Here is a 20,795-nt window from a genome sequence, read left to right on the forward strand (position 1 = left end):
GCTATGCTTTGAGGAGTTTCTGATTTTTGACTTCAATCAAAGCAGGTTCTTCACTTTGCTTTACATATTCTGCCAGGGCATGTTCTTCTTCTTTGACTGCTTGTTTAACTTGTAAGAGTCCTCTGCCACCTGATCTTCTAGGCAGATATAGCCAGTCAACATCACTGCGAGGGTGCAGTGAAAGATGAATGGTCATGAGTTTTCTTGTTTTTCTGTCCAAATTATCCAGTTCCACCTGTGTCCAATTTATAATGCCAGCAGTATATCTTATGACAGGTATGGCCGAGGTGTTTATGGCCTTGCTGGTGTTGCCTCCATTGAGCTTGCTTTTGAGAATTTTTCTGACCCTTTGTGTGTATTCTTTGCTGACCACAGTTTTCACATGTTCATGCTTGATGTTGTCCAGCTGTAGTATGCCCAGATATTTATAGGCCTCTGGCTGGTGACACTTTATTGTTTGGCCATTAGGCATATTTATGCCCTCACTTTCGATGATTTTTCCCTTCTTCAATGCCACTGTTGAACATTTGTCCAAACCAAACTCCATGCTGATATCAGTGCTAAAAATTCGGACAGTGTTAGTCAGAGACTGGATTTCAGTTTCCGTTTTCCCATACAGCTTCAGGTCATCCGTGTACATCAGATGCGAAATTTTGTGAGATTTCTTAGATGTTTGATTATTATTATTGTTATTATTATTATTATTGACTTGTGCAAAAATTTGTAGAGGTACATAAGTTGGAAGAAATTCAGAAGTTTTGTAAGTCAGAAGCCATATCCAAAGTTTGCGTGACCTACCCCAAAGACGTTAGAATCAAAGCTTACCTAATACATTTTCATTTGTAATTTGTGAATCTCAGAAGGCTTCCTCTAAGGGTTCTAAGTTCTTAGAGGTATTTTCATGGTCATTGTGACATCAGCTTACAAAAGCAAGACATGTTGTATTTATTAAAGGTAATTGATAGATTATATTTCATCAAAATAGGTTTCAGGAAAGTTTACAATACTCAAAAATACACCATAAAATATCCCATTTATGAAACTATCGGTCTGAATCCAGCTAGAGTAAACCTACTAAATTGAGGTCATGTTCCTACATGTTAACTCATCATTCAATGACTGATTCAATGGGCATACTATTCTGGATTCTGGACACAAACACTGTACATTTTTTTTCAGTCCTAGTAGTTCTCTAATATATTTTTAGTCCTGTTGCTGGTCTTGATGCTGGACATCTTTTGCATTTTCTAGAAGACAATCATGTTAGCAAAATGATCAACATTTTGATGGACCATATCAAAAAGTCAAAACACTTCTGAATTTTGGCATACTTGTTTGGTCCTCCTACTACCAAGCCCAAAATTTAAATTCCAAATTTAATACTTTCTCCATAGTCCGAATTATCAATCAGTATAAACTTACTGAAATCCATACCTGTCATTAGAAATACTACACAGGCTGCCCTTGCAATATCATGTATTTGTCAAAGCAGTCAGGAAAGCTCAATAGGCCAAAAACATTTTAAGGATGTAAGATTCTGTGGGCATATTTTGAGGAAAAGATCCAAATTAGGCATACAGATTTTAGTTGTTTTTACTGAGCTCTAAGTATTTTATAGCCTATTTAATGGAATGCCATTTATAGATGGTGTGTCATAATAACTATAAATTTCTCATTAATAAAGTTAAAAGCAACTCTGAAGTAAAAACTGTACATACTCACATATAAAATATACTGGAGAAAAAACAGCAGTGATAACAGCCTGGAGTATTTAATGAGGATAATTTATTTATAAGGAAGAATATCTACACCTGAAGTGTGCACTTTTGGACAATTTTACATTGCAGTATGAGCAAATAATGAATAAAAACAAGAGTTATATAATCACCATTCAGCTTAATTTAGGATACTTCAAAACTCTGTGTAATCCATGTTCCAGAGTTTTTAAAGGATTAAAGAAGTTAGTTAAAATAAGAAAACTGCTCCAGAAACCCAGCAGCATACCAAGAGGCTTTAGATAATCAAAACTCTTTGCATATGCATAAGATGCCGCCTTATAATAAATCACATCATTGATCCACCTATGTTCAGTACTTTTTACATTTACAGACATTATATAGTCTTTCCCAGCCCTACCACAAAAGACAAAGGATTGAACCTGGCACTATCTTATGCAAAATCAACTGTGCTACACCAGCCCTACTGTATTTCAACCCTTACAGTATAACCTATATCATTTTATTGAATTTTCATGTTGCAGTTTATGTTTGAAACTCCTGCGCACTCAAAATACTTCACTGCAATCAGTAATGCAGAAGATTTTGAAAACAAAAATAACATTTAGACTTGAGTTATTTTTCCTAAGAATGTTAGATTTGGAAAACAAGATCAAAAGTGAGCACAGATTTTTTTAATATGCTACATGAAAACATCTGCAAGATTTGTAGACATGAAATATTAAAAAAAACTAGTGTAGATTAATGGATTTAGCAAATTGACAAATCTATTGAAACAAAATGCTAAAAAACTTACCTAAATTCTGGCAAACTTTTACAAACTGTGTAAAAGAAAAAAGGTATTATATCTATTTACTTTGATACACAAAGAATAAAAATATTTCTTTTTTATAAGGAAAGATAGTAAACATAATAGACAGGAGGGATATAGTATAAGCATACTACAGTCAGAGAGAAGCAGGATGTTAGTTTTAATGGGCAGTGGAGCCTTGCACTATTTATTGTTTTTATCTTTTGTTTTGATTGTGTGTGTGTGGTTTTAAAAAAATACATATACATTGTCTGTTTATTGGTTCTGGTAATTTAAATTTATCAATATTTTTTTTAAAAAAAGAAACTCCCAATTACTCAAAATACTGTCATAGGCTACAAAACGACAACTCTGCAGTTTGTTTGATTATATTGCTAAATTTATTGTTTTACACTGCATATTTTATTGTTTTACAGGAATCCATCTGGATCCATAATTCTCCTGGGGTGGACCATTTTAATTGGTCCCCCATCACTGCAGAGGTTAGAAGTTGCAGTCAGTCTAAACTTGATCAGGTGGGATTGGTCCATGATAAAGGAATGATGGAAAGTTACTCCACACCAATCCGCTCATCCCCTCCCGCTTAAAAAACCAGGTCCAAAGTGTGTCCAGCTACAAGAGTGGGCCTCAATATAATTTGGGACAGCCCCATGGTTGTCATGGTATCCATGTTACATTATCAGTACTTCGCACTGAGAAGATCCAGCAAGTGAAATAGAATGGAACCATCAGCTTTGCTGGAATTCCTCGAAAGCAGGCTTCTCTGACTCCAATAAAGGCTTCTGTTATAAAGAAAAGTTCATGAGGAAGAAATTGAGACCTTTATATTCTTTGTATGCTTCTGAATTGTATGCACATTTGGGGCTTCCACTTGTTAGTATGAGCGCTGGCAGGTCAGGGTCCCTTTCAATCAGAAAAAAAATCGCAAACATTTTTGATCAACCACTTTTTAAATTAGCCATAAGGAGAGAACAAGAGGTAGGCAGTCTTTTGCTATTGTATGACATCATCAAAGTGAAACTGCTTTACTTTTAGGATATTTTGGCATCTTTGTATGTACACAGTTTATTATGCCAATCTTCTGTGTACCTTTTTGCAATGTGAACATAGTAGATACCAGATCCAGAATGTGCTTTTGTGAAACAACAATACATCCCCCCACCAGCTTTTCTGGCACATTATTCAGCAAACAGTTATTGAGCTCTCAGTTCTGTTAATAGTTTCACAGTTTCTAAACACAGCTGTCATATTTCTGAGCTGATTATCATTAATGGTATCTTTTATTGCTAAGCAGTTACAGCATAGTCCATGGGACTGGACTAACACACTTTCCCCTTTGCATACCAAGTGTCCACAGATCGCCTAATTCAGGGCACATTCTTTAAAAACTCATACAATGTGCTAATAGTTGCTATATTAGGGATATTAATGTGTGCCTCCAAATCCTGTCAGCGTTGTTGCCTTTTCTCAGTTCTGCATCAGATTGCAAAATTCTTACTTCCACTACATAGAAATGTAAGAATATTTGGCAAAGTGCCCCCACCTCAAAGTACATAATTTGTATGTATCTCTCCTGATATATAGCATACTCATATGTATTTTGGAGCCCCAGTGATGAAGTGTGTTAAAGCACTGAGCTGCTGAACTTGCAGACTGAAAGGTGCCAGGTTCAACTCCCGGGAGCTGAGTGAGCACCCGCTGTTGCTCCAGCTTCTGCCAACCTAGCAGTTCAAAAACATGCCAATATGAGTGGATTAATAGGTACTGCTCCGGCACGAAGGTAATGGCGCTCCATGCAGTCATGCCGGCCACATGACCTTGGAGGTGTCTAAGGACAACGCCAGCTCTTCGGCTTAGAAATGGAGATGAGCACCAATCCCCAGAGTCAGACATGACTGGACTTAACATCAGGGGAAACCTTTATCTTACCTATATATTTTAGCTTAAAATGCATGCACACTTATTTTCAATGAACACCAAACTTCACTACTGTGCAAGTTTCATAGACAAGCTGAGATTTGTCTCACAATAGATCTTGATACCAAGTGAAATTCCCTGCATCATTATTACAGGCAATAAAACATGTGACACTGAAAGTTCATTCACATACTGGAGTTGGATAAAACCTCCCTGAGAAGAAAAACCCAGAAAGATATAACTGGTGAAAATGGCCTGATTTTTACAGGAAATCCCTATCATAGTAGAACCATTCAATCAGCAGATTAGTTGTTGGTCAACACAATTGAATCAATTTGATTGATTCTGAGTATACTCTATTTGGGACCAATAATAGGTCAGTTTATCATTAATCTCTTTATTAATGCTATCTAAAAATCTATGTGAATATTGTGTTGTTGAAGGTTTTCATGTCCATAATCACAGGATTGCTGTGAGTTTTCCAGGCTGAATAATTTTGGTGATTTATAATGCCATGAGGAAGAATCATACTAGGCTTTGTACATTTCTGGGCATTGCTCAGACAGGTATTGACATAATGTTTTAAATCAGGCAAATGCAACTGGGCAGTACAAAATTATAATGCTATATCTAAAGTCCATGGCAACATCCCATGGAATTCTGGGACTGGTAGTTCTAGTTTCTCACTATAAACCACAGGATTTCATGTAATACACCTTAGACAGTTAAAGTGGAATCATAGTATGATAATTCTATATTGTGAAAGAGACCCAAAATTTCCATTGCACAGTTGCTCAGTACCCTCCACATATGTGTCCTAAACTAACAAAATGAAGTTCAACAGGGACAAATGCAAGATACTCCACTTCGGCAGAAAAAAAAATGAAATGCAAAGATACAGAATGGGGGACACCTGGCTCGACAGTAGTATGTGTGAAAAAGATCTTGGAGTCCTTGTGGGCAAGTTAAACATGAACCAACAATGTGATGCGGTGGCCAAAATAGCCAATGAGATTTTGGCCTGCATAAATAGGAGTATGGTGTCTAGATCCAGGGAAGCATTATCTCATTAAATAATGTTAGTAGATTTGGGGTAACTCCTCTTTGGAATATTTTATTAAAAAAATATGTGGTAAACCTATTAGGAGAAGGAGATAAATTTGATTTCAATTTTTGATCACCTCTTCTATTTCATTACTGGTTATATTTTTGTTCAGTGATGATTCCATCTGAGGGCCTAATTTTTTTCTTAGTGCCTCTGAACTTTCAGTGTCCTTATTCATGTAAATTTTTTCATAATATCCTTCCATAATTTCCTTTAAATCCTCCTCCTTTGTTTTAAGTTGTTCTTTTTCATTTCTTAATTTAGTTAACTTGCTGCTCCCCTCTTTTTATGTAGCTTGCCAGTCTCTTTGTGTTGTTAATTGAGTTATTCTGAAAGTTGTTTTTGACAAATAACGAATTTTTGTAACTTTGATTTTCTCTAAATCATCTAATTGCGTTTTTATCCCCTCCATCTTTCTTTATTTTTTTCTGTAGGGTCTTTTTGAAATACTTGAAATATTTTTCACCTTCCCGTTTAATTTATCTGCCTTACCTTTTTCTCTTTTCTTGATACCTATTTCCTCTGATATACATTTGCCCCTGATAATTACCTTGAAGGCATCCCATAAAATATCTTCTCTTATTTCAGGTGTTCTGTTTAGTCTAAAGTATTGGTGGATCTCCTCCATTTATTCTTGCCTTTCTTCTTCTTTAAGAGAAACCAAAAGGTTAAATCTACACCTGTTTTTAGTTTTTGGAGTGTTGCATCCCTGGCCAATGATTGCCCACTGTTAAGTTTTTATAGGCAATACATTATTTTTCTCTACCAAAAAAAAAATCTATTGTAGTGATTTTTTTGTATCTGGGAGATAGCTCTAAATTCATATCTCCTCCAATAATTGTGTCACCCGCAGCCTGCTTTTCTATTCTTTTAAGTGTTTTGTTGATATTTAAGTGTTTTGTTGATGTGTTGTCATGACCTCTTCACACAGGCTGCTGAAATCATGCATCATGGCAAACCTGGAGATGGCCGTCAGGGGGCATGGAGATCCCTGACCTGGCAGGAAGCTGATCCCATGGAGGAAGCATCAATTATGTGGCTTCCCTCCATTGCATCATGTGCAACATAGGAAGCCTCCCTCCATTGCATCATGTGCAACATTGGGGCCGGGCTGTGGCGCAGCTGGCTAGTAACCAGCTGCTATAAATCACTACTGACCGAGAGGTCATGAGTTCGAAGCCTGGGTCGGGTTAAGCCTCCGACCATTAAAAAAAAAAATAGCCCCGGCTTGCTGTTGACCTATGCAGCCCCGAAAGACAGTTGCATCTGTCAAGTAGGGAAAATTTAGGTACGCTTTATGCGGGAAGCTAATTTAACTAATCTACAACACCATAAAGCTGCCAGCAAAACATGAGGAAAAGAATGAGGAAGAACAGCCACCAATGGATGGTGAAGCAACTGCTCCCCCTGTGGCCGGAATCGTGAAGCTGGAAAGATGTTAAAATGCCTCTGTGTCTGTCTAAAACTGAATGTTGTTTGTCTGTTGGCATTGAATGTTTGCCATATATGTGTTCATTGTAATCTGCCCTGAGTCCCCTTCGGGGTGAGAAGGGCGGAATATAAATACTGTAAATAAATAAAATAAATAAGCCTCCCATATTGCTGCCATGGTGGAATTCACTGGCTCTGCTCTAGATGACCAACGGAGTCCTGCTGGAAATACACATGTGTCATGAAATGGGAGCTGGCAGTATCTGTGAGTCAATGAGGGCTAAACTGGCATATGCTGCTCAAAATAGCCCCATCTGATGAGGTCACAAAAGTACTAAATAGGATCATGGCTGCAAAATCAGAATTCTCTCCTAGAAGAAAAGGATAATAAAACATATATGGTGTGAAAGTTTGACTATTTGGAGAAAGCAGGCAGGTAATTCTTGATGTTTTCAAGGTAACATTTCTACAACTTGAATAAGCACCAGAACTTCTTTCAACTTCTTTTTTAAACTGTGTAATAGAGAGCATTTCTTAAACCCTTTCACAGAACTACATTTTGGATTTTATTTAAAAATGGAGAACATTAAGATGCAAATAATATTAGCTTTCCCCTCCCAGTGAGCTGAGAGGGGAGGATGATTTGCTAGCATCCAGTGAGAAGAAACCAATGGTTAAATAGTCCCAACTGGGACTACTTTTTTGTAGGCGGGGCTGGCTTTTAACCTTGCAGCTCAGGGTTTCAGTTCTGTTGAGAACCGACTCACCCTCCTGAACTTTAACAGATTACTTAGGGGTTGCTTCGGAAACAGATAGGAATTTCACCCCCTTAAGAATTAGGGGTTGTTGTTTTTTTGCACCTACACTAAACTATTTCTTTAGGGGCTAATTGGTATAGGTGGGTCTTAAATAGGTGATCATGAAGGAAACTGTGATGAATTTCACATATTGGTGTGCACCTAAGGCACCCATTTTGGTGAAGGCCAGGAACCTTCACTTTTGGATTTAGATAACCAAAGTGGGGGCAAATGGGAATGGCCTTGAAGCAGTGGGAATTAGGGCCTCATTAAATCCTCAAGACTTGAGGGTAGAATTTTCTGTGGAGCTTCCCTAAGAGGTTGCCCTGGGAGCAACTTAGGTGGGATTGTGCTCAGGGGATCCAGATATCTCAACCAAATTAGAGAGGAATAGGTCTTGGATGGCTCTGCCTCAGCTTATTCCACATCAAGTTCATACCCTTTAAGAATTAGTTTGCAGGTCACAAAGAAAGTTAAATAGGTAAAATTAATAAAATTTCCCATAGTTATCCCATATGGTTGGGTGGTCTCATTATTTCAATGGTGGGAGAGCAAATAAAAACATATGTTTGTTGCCTATTTTTCCTCTGATCACTTTTCATTGGTACTAATCTATTTCATGAAGTACTAGACTAGTAAATAACAATTTCTTCATAAAAGATAATAAAAGCTTAATTATCAATAAAGGACTGGTTCTATTGAGATTAAGTAGTCATGGCTGCCTTTGTAAATGACCATTGAGCTTTAATATTCTCTCTCCTAATCAATTTGTTAGAAGACGGTTAAGTCATTCCCACTATGGTTACTGAATACAGACCAGCTGGGTAGAAAGGAGGTCTGTGTCATCATTCTGTCATTTGTTTATTTCCTCTCCATCTCAAGAGGCAACACCATTGGCAGGCAAATGCTTCCCACCATCTGGAGTAGGCTAGGTGACACATATCCAAGCTATTTTTGTGCTAAATAAAGATTTAGGTTTTGATGAAGGTTGTACTAAACTAAAGGTTTGGGCTGGAAACACTGTGTGTGTGTTTGTGTGGTTTTTTTCCTGTTTCTCCCTCCTCTCTTTCACATGCACATGACACAAGCCAGGAAAAGTTCCAGATTAGAACAAATTAGACCTTCCTACAGAAATATCTCTGCAAAATCCATCTTCTGCATAATTTAGCGCCTCTAACCTTTTTTCTTAGTAGACTTATTATCCCAAATTCTATTGTCAATCCTAATTAGAATCCCCCATACAATCAATATAATAGATTATATTTGTTAATGCCTTATTTTTTACAGTTGATTTGGTTGTGATTAACCAATAGGATTTAGGTCAATACAGCAAAACATCAATTTTGTTTTAGAAAAAAAGAGGTAACACCTGTACTGTGTTTGAAAAAGTTACTCTTCTGAACTAATGGTCTAGTAATGTACTAGGTAGAATGCCCACTAATTATGTTAGCTGGAGGATTCATAGACCAAAAAGAAACATATCTAAATTCTGCCCTTGTGCTTTGGGAGAATGAAAGTAATCATATACCAATTATATCCCTAAATGTTCCATCAAAGTCAATATTGCCTATATTTACTAGTAGCTGAAATTTTCCAATTATATCCAAAGTTACTACAATTCAGACCTCCAACCTTTTCTATACAAATCATATAGGATTCTATAGAAGTCAAGTGCTGGATTCAAAGTTTGATCTCCTTCCCCTATTCGCTTAATTTTTACTTATTTTTTCATGACATTTCTATGCTATTCCCAATTAAAATCTTTTGGGTGGAGTCGTCATTGTTATTAATTATCGATAATAAAATAATATTCTGAATATGCAAGTATCAACTACATTCTATGAATCCTGAAAAGACAATGCATGCATCTGAGGAAATCTTTTGGGTGGAGTCGTCATTGCTATTAATTATCGATAATAAAATAATATTCTGAATATGCAAGTATCAACTACATTCTATGAATCCTGAAAAGACAATGCATGCATCTGAGGAAATGCTTAAACATTCATAGCAGACAAATAACCTCAGTTGAACAAATAGTGGGGGTAAACTTGGAATGGCTGTAGCAAGGGACTAAAATAGGTGTTCTGCAAAAGTGCCTACAAGAGGTTTTGGGCAACTTTGACAGCTCTAATACCCAGAGTTAGCTCAGGATTCAAACTAGAACCATTCAATGGTGATGAATGTTTTGCAACTCCTATAATGACAATTACTAAAATTATTTAAACTGCTTTGGATGAAGATTTCAGTTAGGCCTACATATTAAAAAAACAAAAAATTCTGGAAAAATCTAACACCAGAACACCTGTATTGTATGTTTTACCAAAAATGCATAAAGGGTGAATTCCCACTCAATGTCTCCCAATAGTGTCAAGATACTATCCAACCTTAGACTTGCTTGCATTTTTAAAACTTTTTATAGCCAAAAACCCAGTCCTATATTTGGGCTTCTTCAGTTTTATTAATAAAATAATACCTCTGAAGTTAGAACAGGGAGATATGGATGTGAGATTGTTTTACACCAGCATAACACAAAAGGAAACTTTGACCACTACATTTCAAACTTTGGACTTTGGAGAGGCAATACATCTTCCTTCTCAGTTCCTCACCACTCTGTCTGAAATGATCTTGAAATGGCCTTGAGATTTTTTTTAAAATTTGAGAACAGTTTCTGTTGGCAGATAAAAGGAGTGACAATGGATTCCATTGAGGTGGCCAATTTGTACATAGAGAAGCTTGAAAGAGTGATTTTTCAAAATCAATAACATTTTGGGCCAGGTTTTTTGGCTTATTTGAAAACATTTGGAGAAAAATGTGATTGATCTCAAGTATTTGGCTTTCGAATAACAATTAGCAGCATTAATTACTATTATGTACGCTGGAACTCAATTGACAGACCCAGTCTTTTAAACTTGAACACACCTATCTGTATTTTATAATGCGTTTTATGAATGTTTGATGTAAGTTAATTTTTTTAACTGATTTATAGTGTATTGTACAATTTTTATATATGCGTTTTATTGTAAGCCACCCTGAGTCCCCTGTTGGGTGAGAAGGGTGAGATATAAATATTGTAATAAATAAATAAATAAATATTTTCATAAATGGATAAATTCTAGGACCAGCAGTATACAATTTGATACAGGACCTCTTCACATGGGGCATTTTTGCCCCGTTTTATTGCTTTTATGCACAGTAAGGACGGGGTCTGCCATGTACAATCACATGACACATGGCAGGCCCTGCCCACATTCCTCCCAAAGTGGAGTGGAAGTGTCAAAAAGTGCTTTCTCCTCCACTATGGGGGAGAAGTGTAGTTTGTGTAGCTCCTACGGACAAGGCCGGCCCTAGGTAATTTTCAAGTGTAAGCGAACAGAATTTTGCCCCTCCCCCCAAAAGCAATCACTGAAAAATAAAAGCGTTGGATAAGTGAAAATGTTGGATAATAAGGAGGGATTAAGGAAAAGCCTTTTAAACATCAAATTACATTATGATTTTACAAATTAAACACCAAAACATAATGTTTTACAACAAATCAACAGAAAAAGCAGTTCAATACATGGTAATGTTATGTAGGAATTACTGTATTTGCGAATGTAGCACCAAACATTGAAATGGGTTATAGGGCAGTGTGGACTCAGATAACCCAGTTCAAAGCAGATATTGTGGGTTATTCTGCTTTGATATTCTGGGTTATATGGCTGTGTGGAAGAGCCCTGAGGGTCCTTCCACACAGCCATATTACCCAGAATATCAAGCCAGATAATCCACATTATCTGCTTTGAACTGGATTATATGGCAGTGTGGACTCAGATAACCCAGTTCAAAGCAGATATTGTGGGGTATTCTGCCTTGATATTCTGGGTTATATGGCTGTGTGGAAGAGCCCTGAGGATCCTTCCACACAGCCATATAACCCAGAATATCAAGGCAGATAATCCACAAGTATGTTTCAGTCTATTTGGAATACACGAAGCTGTTAGGAATTGTGGGAGTTGCAGTCCAAACACCCAGAGGACCAAAGTTTGCCCATGCCTGCCATAGATAGTTGAGCAAATAGTTTTCATGGTTGCCCCTCGCTGTTAGGAATTGTGGGAGTTGAAGTCCAAAACAACCAGAGGGCAGAAGTTTGCCTATGCTTGCTGTAAAGTAAACAAATGCAACTTGGCAGCACTTTTAACTGCCATGACTCAATGCTATAAAATCCTGGGAGTTTCAGAAAGTCTTCGGGCTGGTGACTCCCTCCCTAAAGCCCAGGTATCTGAAGCAAACAATCAGGAGGCCGCACCTCAGCCCTCCCAGGAGCAGGTCATGAGCAGGTGCAACAGCATGGCTGTGTGAAAAGGTCAATGGTCACAGTAAGACTCTTTTAATCAATGGTTGAACAGTGTCTAACACAATATTATTTCCCCTTTCATCACACATGCACTGGTCATGGGAAATAAACAATGAATGTCCCAGAAATTCTCCAATTCTGTGAATGTGAGTTCTATTTTTTATTCAGTAGTATATTTATTAGCCATCAAATAGTCAAATATTACCATGGATTCCACCCCCCCCCCTTGTGCACACTGGTAAAACTGTATTTGTTCACTTTCTATTACTATTAAAAGGCACACAGTTTTTATCCATTTACATGTGACAACATCCCCATCCCTGTTATCTCACAGATGAAAAAAGGGCACACTTGTAACTCTGTTTCTTTCATAAATTATGACAATTCTGGCCCCATTATGCATTTCTCAATAGCTCTTCTCAGCCCGCTGCATAAACCATTAAATTACTGACTTTCCAAACTATGCATTATTTATTTGTTTATTTAATGTATTTTTAAGATTTTCAGTAGAATTCCCAGAGCAGTTTCTAAAAAGAAAAAAAATAATCACAATCAAAACATTGAAAAACAAAATTAAAGGAATCATAACAACTAAGATTGGAGTAAGATCTTCAGCACTGGATATCAAGAACCAGAGTGGTTAATGTTAGGTTTCACCAGATGGGAAAATATTTTTGAAACTTTAAAACTACAGTAGAGTCTCACTTATCCAAGCTTCGCTTATCCAAGCCTCTTGATTATCCAAGCCATTTTTGTAGTCAATGTTTTCAATATATTGTGATATTTTGGTGCTAAATTTGTAAATACAGTAATTACAGCATAACATTACTGCGTATTGAACTACTTTTTCTGTCAAATTTGTTGCATAACATGATGTTTTGGTGCTTAATTTGTAAAATCATAACCTAATTTGATGTTTAATAGGCTTTTCCTTAATCTCTCCTTATTATCCAAGATATTCACTTATCCAAGCTTCTGCTGGCCCATTTAGCTTGGATCAGTGAGACTCTACTGTACTTAAAACTACTATATATCTCAATGACTTGGAAGAACTCTAGTGCAAATCTTTATAAATATGACACCAATTTATAACATATGACAATCCAACTTCTAGAAATGATACACTGTTGAACAACAGCTATTCTGGAAGCTATTCTAAGCACTTTTTGGACAATGGTTTTGATAGCATTGTCTGATGATACTTGGAATCATGGAATGCTGTCTGTGGTGGGGAATGATGGGTAAAAGATAATTGCAATTATACAATTTAAACTCATAATAAGATATTATTTTGATAAAAAGGTTATTCTAGATATAACACCAGAAAGAATGCAATAACCATATATGGTAGTGACAACAATGTGCCTAATTCAGCAAAATCCCGTATTGCAAGAAGTCAAGATTTTGGAGACAAATCTGGAAAAGCCCATTAAGTCTTTGATGTTTGAGAAAAACAAAATTAGTTTCCATTTGCACCAAAGAGTGTTGAGGAGTCTTTTCTGAAGAGAATACAACTGGAGCACCTTCACTACACTATACCTGGCAGTCACCTGACTTAAATTGTACCCCATTTCATCTGCACTGCAACCCTTAAGATCATACTGAGAACAGTAGGATTTTCCTAGATAGATAGATAGATAGATAGATAGATAGATAGATAGATAGATTATATCCAGATTATTATCCAGTGTGAATATCAGAATAGTCCAATGCAGCCCTTAATACCCCTATGGATCCCCTCAATCCTCCAGCAAACTCACCATTTCAGCCTGATAAAGGGTTGTTGTTTTTTTTCAGACAAAAATATAATGGCAAGTTTTTCCCTCCAAAATATCCCAAGAGTGAGGTGATGCAGACCAAGGGGTTTTTCTCACTGTTCAATTATAGAATATTTCCACTTTATCAACCATGAAGAAATTAAGAATTCTCAGCAAGAGAATTCTCACATGCCCAGTAGACTCAGTGGTTACCTCGCATCTTTTTACAGCAGCTTGTTTCTTTCAGGCCTCAAGTGTCAATGCATTTTAAAAATGTACTCACCATTCCATTGAAGCAGCTAGCAATTCAGCAAGAGCATCACTATCCAGGTAGTGCAATAACAGCATAATGATGATACACAGCAACAAGCCTCTGGTGGAGGATGTATCTCTCAAAATCAAAATAATTTATCAAGCTGTGACACTTTTCATTTTTCTTCCTTGATCCCCCACATAGCCCCCAACAGAGACAAGTGATAACCAGAGTAAACAAGAAGCTTCAAGCATGCACAAAAAAAGAGAAGAGAAGAGAAGAGAAGAGAAGAGAGAAGAGAGGAATGGGCATGGAGGGAAGGCAGATGGAAGGGCCAGAGAAGAAGGGTATGAACTCGTGACTCTGATACATTGGACACCAGCCTTCTGTAAATTTGATTGCATAACCATAACCATACAATTCCATCTAGGCCTTGCACTACAACTCTCAGCAGATAGCTGGAGGGTTCTGAGAACTGTCTTTTAAAAATAAACATTTTCTATTTCTGAAATAGCACTACTTGGAACTTATTTGGCTGATCAGATTTGAACACCAGAAGAGTGCTGGGTTGCGATGAATCCATTTTAGGGCTTATTCCAGGCTTTAAAAAAGATATCCAAGGTGCTTAATTTATGGGAGGAGGGGATTCAGCCCCTTCTACACTGCCATATAAAATCCAGATTATCTGTTTTGAATGGGATTATATGGCAGTGTAGACTCATATAATCCAGTTCAAAGCAGATAATGTGGATTGCCTGCTTTGATAATCTGGATTATATGGTGGTTGAGAAGGGGCCCAGGAAGCTCCTTAAACGTATGAATAAAGCCAAAAGCAGATTAACTTTGCTCCTGTAACCTGTTACCAACAGGCATCTATCTCTGGCATAACATCAGATTGCATCTGGGAATGTGGGTTCTTATGTAAAAAATGCAACATGATGGGAAATGTTGTAGTTTCTAAGGGATACCGTAAAGCTATTTGTTGCTGCTGCTGCTTTGTAATAGATAAGTTTGACTACTGCAATATAATTTACTCTTAGCATTCTTTTGAAAACTTATTTAGAACTTTAAATAGAGCTTTGCAAACTTTAAGTTACACATAGTAAGCTCTTAAAGTTTTTCATTATTATTAGGCAGAACCTGTAGTTTCTTAGTTTCTCATAGTCCTGGTGTTCACAAAACAGAACATTACATTTGTGGGCAGGCTGTGCCATATCATTAGAGGCAGCCACTTCATTTTGCCTAGTAAGAGTTTTCCTATTCTTTGTATTTTGCATCAAAACATTTATAAAGTGACTTCTGCTCCATATAATTTATAGCATTTTTCATGCATTTTTACTCACAGCAAGAAAATGTAAAAATAAACTCTGAGTGAGTGATAATTTTGACCAGTAGTTATCAATATGTTTCCAAGGAAAAAAATGTGCATTGCTGTTATTGTGCAAATGTGACCATGAAATCCAATTTGTTTACTCAGATGAATGCCCCACTGTGCCCAATACCAAGTAAATATGCATCGGACTGAAGATTAACTTGGGCTATATACTATAAAGCTGAGTTTCTCAAACTGTGCTCCTCCAGATGTTTGAACTTCAGCTACAACAATTCCTAACAGCTGGTTAAGCTGGTTGTGATATCTGGAAGCTGAAGTCCAAAACACCTTGAGGAACACCGTTTGAGAAACACTGATATAGAGGGATGGTTCCAGTTTAACTGGTATGGTCCCTTTTAAAATCCCAGGACTTTCGGTTTAGAATTATCAGCCAGAGAGCTTTAGTACCTCACCAAACCCTAGGATTCTATAGGATGTTGCCATGGTGGCTAACACAAAATCATAGTGCTCTAATCGTGCCACCTGAAAGTCCCGGGAACAGCACAGGCAATAATGAAATATGTCTGGAAGTGGACCCCGAGAATATCATTTTAAACAGCAGGCAAGTTGTAACTAAATTTTGTGCTGGTCACATAGACCTCAGATAAGAATCCCTACATATGCGTTAGATATTGCTTATGCACATTTTGTCTCTATTTGTGTTACTCTGAAGTTCTATAAAATATTGATGCTTGGATAAAATGTTTGGAATAGAATCATAGAATCCTAGAGCCCTGCGACACTCCACTCGCCACTTCTTTCCAAGATGAAGAAGACGCATTGGTGAGCACCCTTTGGGTTCGTTCACTTAGCCAATTACAGATCCACCTAACTGTAGTTTTATCTAGCCCACATTTTACTAGTTTGTTTGCCAGAAGGTCGTGGGGGATTTTGTCGAAGGCCTTACTGAAATCCAGGTACGCTACATACACAGTGTTTCCTGTATTGACCCAACTCGTAACTCTATTGAAAAAAGAGATCAGATTAGTCTGGCATGACTTGTTTTTGGTAAATCCGTGTTGGCTATTAGCAATGACCGCATTTGTTTCTAAATGTTCGCAGACCACTTCTTTAATGATCTTTTCCAGAATTTTGCCTGGTATTGACGTGAGGCTGACTGGACGGTAATTGTTTGGGTCGGGTTTTTTTCCCCTTCTTGAAGATAGGGACCACATTCGCCCTCCTCCAATTTGCTGGGACTTCTCCTGTTCTCCAAGAACTCTTGAAGATAATTGCCAGTGGTTCTGAAATAACCTCAGCTAGTTCCTTCAATACTCTTGGATGTAGCTGATCTGGACCTGGGGACTTGAATTCGTTTAGGGAGGCCAGGTGTTTCTGGACAACTTGTTTCCCTATTTGGGGTTGGATTTCCCCTAATCCTCCGTCCATTCCATGTTGCTGACATTGAAGATGGCTTTTATTTTGTGAGAAGACTGAGGCAAAGAAGGCATTCAATAAAATACTGATGTTTGGCTAATACCGTGAATAGATTGGGGCTTGGAAGATCCTTTAGCCAAAGCTATTGCTTGTTGTGTACCAGCCTTTCTGTTTAGTTTCAGGGCTCATCCTAACTTTGTGTACAATCCTTTATTTATTTATTTATGTATTTATTTATTATTTTTATCCCACTTTTCTCTCATGGGTGGGACACAAATTGGTGTACAATGGTTAAGTAACAAAAATAAATAACAAAAAATACAGCAAAAACATCATATAAGCAAAAATAGCTAAACTGAAATACACACTACAAAAACCAACTTTGACAAATTAAGAAATTAAAACATTATACCATTATATCATAAAACCATTTGAAATCCCCTGATCCTCAGGCCATTCAAGTTCTTCATTAAAAAATGTTATTGGGTCCTAAAATCTTCCTTTCCTTTAGGCCATGTTAAAATAATTGCCAGTCTAAGAGAAAAATTCCGAGAGGGGGGGGGGCTGATATTTTAATCCTACCTAACAGGAGGAACATGAAAGTTCCCCAATCTCTACTCCTTAGGAAGCAGTTTTAAGTTAACAAAGGTCTGCTTCCAGTCAGTTGGGAAGCAATTGAATGCCATTCCGACCCCCTCTCACATGAGTGACTTTTAGTTTGAGGAGCAATTGTAATGGGGGTCCTGTTTCTGTATGTCTTTTGGGAGAACGCTCATGGAAGAGTGTGGAAACAGCAGTCCTCTGCTTCCTGAAGGACAAAGGAATGGACCCTTACTGATCATAGCAGCTGTTACCTGATAGGTAAGGATGTACGCATTAGGCTGGGATTCACTATGTAGTACCATGGCTATTGTTGCACCCATAGACTGCAGAGACACCTCAAAACCACAATGGAGCCCCAGATTATAAGCAAAGCAAGCTGTTTATTGAAGATTACATGCAAGCAATAGCAAATCACAGTTCAAAGTCAATGAAATAAGACTTAAGTCCACAAGGTGAAAAATACTTGAGAATCTTAAAGCAAGAATCTATGAAAGTCACACAAAAGAACGAAGTCCAAACAGGATATCAAAATTAGTCCAAACGGGGTATAAAAATTAGTCCAAAGCACAGGATCAAACTGGAACACAGGAATCAAGGCACCAAGATTAGTCCAAGGAATAGAGTCAATACTGAAACAAAGACAGTATCTTCACTGGAGCAGGAAATCCAAACTGCAAACTTACAGGAACAATGACTGGATAATCCAAAAATCCCCAAGAGCAGGAACAAAGACTGGAACAAAACTCAAGACACAAGGCTACATAACTTGACATGGACGTCCACAGGAACATGAAACAGGATTCTATGAAGCATGAAACAGGGATCTCTCTCTCGATGAGCAAAGTTACCACCTCTGAAAATCTCTCACAGAACAGCTCTCTTTAAGGCTAAACTCAAGGCCGCTTTCTGTGGGAAGTTTGTTCAAAACCCTTTCTCGATAATAACCTTTTGCTGCTCCTGGAAACCTCCCTTTCTCATCTTTGCTGACATATTGTCAAGCTCATTAGCCTTATCACAACTAGAATGCCCATCTGGCAAAGGGAGGTTTGACCTTGACTCTCTCAAGGAATGCAGTTCAAGCTGCTGGCTTGAAACCATTGTGTGCCTGTTCCCAGGATCCTCCGAGCCAAACTCTGGCTGGCCTGGAACAGCAGTTTCATCTAACTCTGGCTACATAGGAATCTCAGGCCCAATCCCAGAGTCCTTTGACAAGTCAGGTGCAGGAACAATCACAGAGTCAGGAGAAGGGACAATCACAGGCTGAACAGGCCTGACCTCAGGCTCACCTGATAGTTCAGGTGCAGGCTAGGCTACAACAGCTATGGCACTACAAAGCAACATAGCAACATAGTAGCAGTGGTTCTTGTCCTTTTATTTACCAGGGGGGCTCTTACATATATTTTAATGCCATGGACCCCCAAGACTTAATTCAAAATTTAGGACCATAAAGTACATCAAATTTTTATTTAAGGTCGTTCAGCAAGGATCTTCAAATCTGGATCTTCAAAACACACTTTGTTACAATATTTTATATGAATAAATTCACATAAATTTAAAATGTTGATGTTGTTGCGGCTGCTGTTATTATTAATATCATCATCAACAACATCTGAACACTGAACCATAACTTGTTAAAGTGTAATTAACCGATTTGTCCTCCCTCAGATCTATGAAATACTGGGGCAGTAATCCTATTTGTAATTCTAGCAGCATAGGCAGTGGGAGCAGGTTGTAAAAGCTCCCATTTACACTACACAATTATAGCACTATGATTCCATTTTAACAGTCACGGTTCTATCACATGGGTTCCTAAGATTTAAGGAAGGGCATTTAGATTTCTCAACCAAGGTACTCTAATGCCTCATTTGACCACCAGTCCCAGAAGAGGATGGAACCATGACAGTTAAAATGGAATAAAAGCACTATAATTAAGTAGTGTGAATGGGCCACAGGATTCTAAATAAAAGAGCTATAAAGTTAGCTACTGAATGTATACACAAAAAATGGGATGAAAAATGAAGGTATGTTGGTCAGTGATGTTACTGATAATACTATCTACAAAATTTCTAAGATAAAAACATAAGTATAACTAATGGATTTTAAATGTCTTAAATATTTTCAAAGCACTTCTAGTAAAGAGATCGCGGGTACCTGGAGAAATGGGCTCCTTCAGACCTACAGATAGAGTACTTTGAGGATTTTTGAAGGAAAGCTGAGATATTACATGCATAGTTTTTTGTAAAGCCTTTTGTTCCATGGTATCTGTCAATACCAGTAATATGTTGCTATTATTTTCTAGCAAGGAGATCACTCCTAATTCACTCACCTTGAAGGAAATGAGATAGCATTGTGAATAATGCATGTGAAACCTAAGATACACTACCCCAGGTATTATTCAAAAGCAATTTCATTTCATTAAATATTTCTTTCATATTTTAGTTTTACAAGATTTAAATTTCTGCTCAATGCATGTCCACACTTGTAGGTGTAAATTCTACGGTGTTCTAAGCATTCTTACATGTACACACAATACTACAGACATAGTGGGATTACAATTATGATAAGTAGTGATCAGAGTTCTCTGATTTATTAATATGTATGAGAATTTACTGCTGAAGAACATTGCTGAATTGATATTTCTATTCAGGCAAAAACCTATTCATTTTCCCAATTTAGTCTCTTTGGAGAAGCCTGCCTCATAAAGACAGACAGGGAAGATCTCAACTCTCAATTATTGACCTGTATGAATAAGTGCAGCTTTTTAAAAGTGTGAGTCCCAAGATCAAGTGAAGTGAGGCAAACCTTTTGTGAGTAATGCTTGATTTATTACAGGTGTTTCGCATATGCAAATTACAAATATATGTTAGGGATGAAAGGAATATTTGAAAATATTTGAAAAACTGTGAAAAAAATGTTTTGGCATGTTAGAAAACCGCGATGAGAAGAATCATGTATTGATGAGAATCTTCATAATTGAGGATTTGTTCTGTGTTCAAATCTATATTTGGGTTCCACAACATTAAAAAATAATAATTTTATGCACAGAAATAATAAATTGAGAATAAAATCAGTAAAGAATCATATCCCCAGTGTCCAAAGATACTTCAGTCTGTTCCATTCTCATTCTGAATTATAAGATGCCATTGCATATCTTCCATCACAACCAGTTTAATCAGATTTGTCTATAGCTATGTTTGTGCAGATCTGATTCATCCTTTTAAATTCCCTTCCTCTGCTAGCCTTTGATTAGGTACATCATTACCAGCATCACACGAAGAACTATGATGCATTGGTGGCATT

The sequence above is a fragment of the Anolis carolinensis genome, chromosome 3 (assembly GCF_035594765.1).
Source record: "Anolis carolinensis isolate JA03-04 chromosome 3, rAnoCar3.1.pri, whole genome shotgun sequence".
NCBI classification, from domain to species: domain Eukaryota; kingdom Metazoa; phylum Chordata; class Lepidosauria; order Squamata; family Dactyloidae; genus Anolis; species Anolis carolinensis.